This window comes from Dromiciops gliroides, chromosome 2, assembly GCF_019393635.1.
Source record: "Dromiciops gliroides isolate mDroGli1 chromosome 2, mDroGli1.pri, whole genome shotgun sequence".
Lineage (NCBI taxonomy): Eukaryota > Metazoa > Chordata > Mammalia > Microbiotheria > Microbiotheriidae > Dromiciops > Dromiciops gliroides.
In genome coordinates this window covers 680,724,971-680,731,169 of record NC_057862.1, presented here as the reverse complement: position 1 = coordinate 680,731,169, position 6,199 = coordinate 680,724,971, and the positions used below count along the sequence as shown (strand labels likewise).

Below are 6,199 nucleotides of genomic sequence, written 5' to 3'. Positions count from 1 at the left end.
GTGATCTCTTTTGTCAATGGTAAGGGTGAGGCAAGATGACCTATGAGCTTCTATCCAAATCTGACACTTTTTCTTCTAAGCTGGAGGGCTCTTCCCCAGCTTTAAGGTCTTTTTTTAGCTCTGATATTCCATGCTCTAACATCCCTTCCCCCTAAGACCCTCCAGTTCTTTGGTTTTATGTCTCTGTGTTAGTAGGATAGAATGGAAAAAAGGGATGATAAAGGGGTAAGTATACTTGGTAGAGGCACATTCAGATATTGTGTTTCCATTGTGTCAGGAGAATGAGGTGGAGGGGAGAGCAGAGAATATCAGAGGGCCTTTGGGAATCAATCTGCCTCACACTTACATTTTATAGATGAGGTAACCACGGCATGGAGAGAAGTGACAAGTTCAGAACCAGAAGGTACTTTGAAGGTCATCTTGTCCAATCTACCCAGTTGACAAAGATGCAGACTGGGCCTTGATGCTAGGCAAGTCATTTCATCTCTCTCAGAATCATATTTGGCATCCATAAAATGAGATTAATAAGAGCATCTACTTTATGAGGCTGATGTGAAGATCAAATGAGGTAATGGAATCATAACCTTCTCGAGGGCAGAGATTACTGCACTTTTTTCTCACAATAGCCCTTAGAGGTAGGCGCCATTATTATCCCCATTAATTATCATCCCAAGGTAAAATGATGTGACCAAGGTGATACAATAAGTGACTGAGGCCAGATTTGAACTCAGCTCTGACATTTTACCTACTGTCCCCTGGTTGCTTCAAAAGCCTTTAGTGTGAATTACATATTTGATTTATCCTGCTTCCCCATTTTGGGATGGATTAGGAGACCAGAAGGAGGGAGGGGATGCTCTTGCACTATGCTGACATGTGAGGGATGGCATTCAGTTCTATTGTGGCTCCATTTTGTAGGGAGAGACATTGTTTATTGCATCTTAGATTTAGAATTGGAAAGAACACTAGAGTTTTTTACATATGGAGAATTTGAAGCACAGGGAAGATCTGTGACTTGCCCAGAGTCACACAGCTAGGATGTGCGTAAATCAGGATTCAAACTCAGATTTTCCTGATTCCAGCACTCTCTCCCCTACACCAGTGGTGTCAAACTGAAAAAAGAATAGAGACGACTAATCCCTACATGGAGGTCTCTGCCCAGCCTCATATTGACTTAGTTTCAAAATGTAATGTTATCTATGTTTTCTTATATTTGTGTTTAATTTGTTAAACATTTCCCAATTATATTTTAATCTGTTTCAGCTGTACTGGGAGTATGGTGGACCTGAGCCCTTCAGTGGTGTGTCCGACACCCCTACTCTATACCATACTGCCTCTTTTGTGAGTGATGAGATCACTGAGAGAGTATATATAGAGAAGACTTAGTATAGAACCTAGGGATATTTCAACAAATAGGGTGTGGAACATGGCTTCTCCAAAGGAAATTTCAGCAAAGGAGACATGGTGAGGAGTATAGCAGGGTGTGGGAGCTGTCTTCAAATATTTGCAAGATTGCTGATTTAAAGAGGCATTGCCTTTATTCTGCTTGGCCCCAGAGTATAAAACTGGGAGTAGTGGGCAGAAGTTTCACAGAGGCAGTTTGGGGGTTAATCAAGCATTTTAAGCACTTAATATGTTCCTACCAATGTACTAAGTGCTTAATATACAAGAAGTGAAAACAGTCCCCACCTTCAAGAGTCTGCAGTCTAACCAGGAGAAATATGTACATATGTAGGAATTTAAAAAATAGATACAAGGTAAGTTGAAGATAGGAAGTAATAGCAGCTAGGGAGGGGTGTTTAGGGAAAAGAATCAATGTAAGTAAAACTTTCTTAACCATGAGAGCTATCAAAAGTTGAATAGGTTCCTTTGGGAAGTAATGGCTTCTCCATCACTTGGGATCCCCAATTGAAAGCCAAGGTAAACACTTCCTAGAGATATGGTGAAAAGGATTCTTATTTAGGTAAAAAGTAGACTGGAAGCCTCTGTGTTCCCTTCATAAGACCATACATCATAAATTAAAGCAGTAAGAAGCCTTAGACATCACCTAGTCTATCCCCTCATTTATAGAAAAGGAACTGAGCCCCACAGAGGTTACATGATATGCCTGTGAATTCTAACTCATTTTGTATTGTGGGTCCATTAGCTGACAAATTCAGCACCATTCCCAGCATTGACAGCCTAGATCCTATGATTCAGGGGGTCGAGTCCTGGGAAATCATTTCTCCCAAGGCTTCAGGTCTGCTTCTTCTTAAAAGGGGAGTCAATTGAGTCTGGTTCTCAGTCTTGTCCCAATCTTCCATCATTTACTATGTGCTATTTGTCTATATCGCAGAGCCAGTGTAAGTATGGCTTCATATGGGCCAACTTGAGAACTGGGACAGGCCTGCAGATAAGGAAAATCACCCTCCCAAGCTGACTTCTGAGCATGTATCCATGCAGGGTCATCCACCTGGACATCTGTTTAATCAGAGGGCAGTCTTTGTACATTTTTCAGACAACTCTTCACTTTAATTTTCCACTAAGCTATTATTCTTCCCTTTCCATAATGACATTTGCATTCCTTTGAGCAAAATACCAAGGTTACACTAAAAATAACGCTGCCCATCAGTTTCAGATTAGGACCAGCACAAGCAACATTAGTCAAGAATTACTGTAAATACATCAACAGCAATTGTTCCAAGGTCTACCCGTAAGTTGCCACAGACAAGCATTCAAAGTATCAGATTTTACAAGAAAAAAAAATGTAGCTTTTAAAAACTGTCATATTAATAATTTGAAAGGAAAAAAACCATTTACACTGAATGAAGTCACTCCACTGCTCAAAATCCTTTCATGGCTCCCTATTCCCTGACAAATGAAGACCAAAACACTTAGCTTGGTATCTAAAGTTTATGCTGTCAAGCTGCTAATTGTCTTTTCCTGACTTATATCATTCTCCATATTCCCTGAACTAAAATGAAACTGAAATATTTGCCATTTTCTCAAGGAATAGTATGCTTTCTGACCTCCTGGACCTTGCTGGTCCATATAACCTGGAATGTGCTCTCTTCATCTTTATAGGTGTTCTTCTATTACTGCCTGTGGTGGAAAGAAGCACTGATCTTAAAATCAGAAAACAGGGTTTGGAGACCAGGGGATTGTAGGTTTAGAACTTGAAAGAATCTCATAGATTAAAGACCACAAACCCTTCATTTTACAGATGATGAAACTGAGACAAACAGGATGTAAGTGATTGGCCCAGGGTCCCACAGCTAGTGTGTGTCATGATTTGAATCTAGGTCTTCTTGACTCCAGCTGCAGTGCTCCATCACCAACACACAGTTTTTTCACTAGATGTCTAGCTCAATTGTTACCAAATTCCTTCCTTAATCACTTCATCACTTGGGGATCTGGTTTCTTTTTCTCTATATAGGGATGGATAATGATAATAATAAATAATCATGGAAGAAGAAAGAGGAGGAGGAGGAGAAAAAGAAGGAGGAAGTGGAGGAGGAGAAGGAGAAGGAGGAGGAGGAGAATTTATGTAGCACATTAAGGTTTGCAAAGTACTTTAGAAACATATCATTTAATCCTCACAACTTTGGGAGTTAATACTATTATCTCCATCTTACGGATGAAGGACCTGAGTCCAGAGGATGTTAATTTCTTTAAAATTGCCTAATTCTAATTTTTAAGTTTCTTGATATAATCATAACTGTGAAAACACATAACAAGTTTCTCTGATTAAGGCCTCATTTCGCAAATATATAGAGAACTCAGAAGAATACAACACTCCCTAATTAATAAATGATCACGGGATACAAATAGGCAGTTTTCAGATGAAGAAATCAAAGCTATCTATGTGTAGAAATAAGTGCTCTAAATTACTGTCAGATTGGCTAAAATGACAATGTTGGAGGGCATATGGGAAAGCTGCGATACTATTGCACTTTTGGTGGAGTTGTAAACTCATTCAACCATTCTGGAGAACAATTTGGAACTATGCCCCCAAAGCTGTACATCTGTACATACCCTTTGACCTACCAATACCACAACTAGTTCTGTATTCCAAAGATTTTTTTTAAAGGGAAAGGGACCTATATGTACAAAAATATGTATAGCAGATCTTTTTGTGATGGCAAATAATTGGAAATTGAGGGGATACCAATTAATTGGGGAATAGTTGAATAAGTTGTGGTATATTTGTGAGGGAGTACTATTGTGCTATAAGAAATGATGAGCAGGATGTTTTTAGAAAAAAAAATATGGACAGACTTATGTGAATTGATGCAAAGTGAAGTAAAAAGAACCAAACATCATAAACAATAACAGCAACATGTTGAGATGATCAACTATGAATGACTTAGCTATTCTCAACAGTGCAATGATCCAAGACAACTCCAAAAGACTCATGATGGAAAATACTATTCACATTCCTTGATCTTGAAAGTAATTGGGAGCCAATGGAGCTTAATGATTATATGTTTGATGTGGCCCAAACTGTGCTTTAGGAAGGTCATTTTAGCAGCTAAATAGAGGATGGAATGGAGTTGAAAAAGAGTTGAAGGAGGGTAACTAATTATAAGATTGTTAATGAAATGGTTCAGTCAAGATGTGATAATAGAATGATTCTGAGTGATGACTGTATAAGTAGGGAGAAGATAGTGCCATGTAAGAAGGCCAAACCACCCTGAACTACCCCGATCTCATCTGATCTTGGAAGCTAAGCAGGGTCGGGCCTGGTTAGTAATTGGATGGGAGACTGCCTGGGAATACCAGGTGCTGTAGGCTTTGGTTCCAAAGGTTTGTCATGTCAGTGTTAAGGGCTAAAATTCTAGCTAAACTGTCTAAAATATCTAATGAGTGGTTGCCAATAAATCATAAGCTTTAGCAAGAGTTAGACTTTTAAGCATTTATTAAAGAGAATAAGAATTTGGTAAAGAGAGAGAGAAAGGCCTAGATTCTTATCTATTAAAGGGAGAGCACATTTCTAGCTCCGCTCTCCACCAGAGTCCAAAAGAAAGAGTGCGCGAGACTGAGCGCCAGTCTCTTCCTTCCTCCTCCCACTAGCCCGCGTCACTTCCTGACTCCTGGTCTTGCCCTCAAAGACCTTCGCTTCATGGGCAGAACTCTTCTACAGTAAGTCTCCAGCAGGTGGCGTCATTCCAATCGTTACATCGGGGTGGGAGTGGGGATAAGCTCCCACTCTCTATAAAATGCTCCAATGGCGTTCGTCTCAAATAGCCTCTGACGACCGAAGCCCAACTCCTGGCCTTCTCGTGGCAGAACTGTTTTCACTCACAGGAGAAGAAGTAAAGGTGAGTCACTGGCACCTTAAAACCTGTCGCTTTGGGCAGCTGGGGCTCCTTAGCCTTGGCAGGCAACTGCCTAGGGAAAGGAAACCCTGATTTGAAACCTCCGCTGCCTTGCGGCTATACCCATATATGGGAAAGGCTTCAGGAGTTAACCCTGAGGAAAAATCAGGAGTCGGAGTCCCTTAGGCAGTTAGATGTTGGACATCACATCCCTCTGGCAACTCCTGTGATGGCACTGGTGCCATACTCTATTGGCTCTGCCTCTCCTTTGGATCCACCAATGTCGGAGAGAGGGAAAACCTGCTGCATGGGTAGCAGCTTGTTTTCCATATTGATCCGCCCAGGCCAGTGCCCTGGAGAGGACACTCCAGTTACTCCTTATGGGGTAGATACAACATGGGATGTGGCAGTTACCAGTTGGTTATAAGTCACTCAGGAGCTGTGGCTCCCGTATCGGACTGCACAGCCATGCTGTGGCCTGTGGCTCTTCAAGGCATTGATCCATGGTCGTCCGTGACTGGTGGAGGCCTAGTACTACTACCTACTATATAAAAGAAATGTTGTAAAGGCAGAAACGACATGATTGGCAGTGGTTTGGCTATATGGAATGAGTGTGAGGAGTTGAGTTGGGGCTGGGAGCCTGGGTGAGTGAAAATATGGTGGTGCCCTTGACAGAAAAAGAGAAATCCTTTGGGATCCTGACTCTGTCATCCTATATGTTAACTATCTCTCCAAGTTTTATGTCATTTTCAAATATGATAATCATAGCTGTTAATGCTCCCATCTGAGTCATTGATAAGAATGTCAAATAGCACAAGGTCAAAAAGACATCCCTGATAACTAAGAAATTGTCTTTAATTTTCCTCTACGGATTTCTTCTTGCCTACAAATGTGTTCCAGCAGCT

At 41.0% G+C, this 6,199-nt stretch overlaps 1 pseudogene; it reads left to right on the top strand.

Annotated features, from left to right (window-relative positions):
- The first annotated feature begins 4,651 nt into the window (after nucleotides 1-4,651).
- LOC122744853 lies at nucleotides 4,652-4,770 on the top strand (annotated as a pseudogene).
- The last annotated feature ends 1,429 nt before the right edge of the window (nucleotides 4,771-6,199 follow it).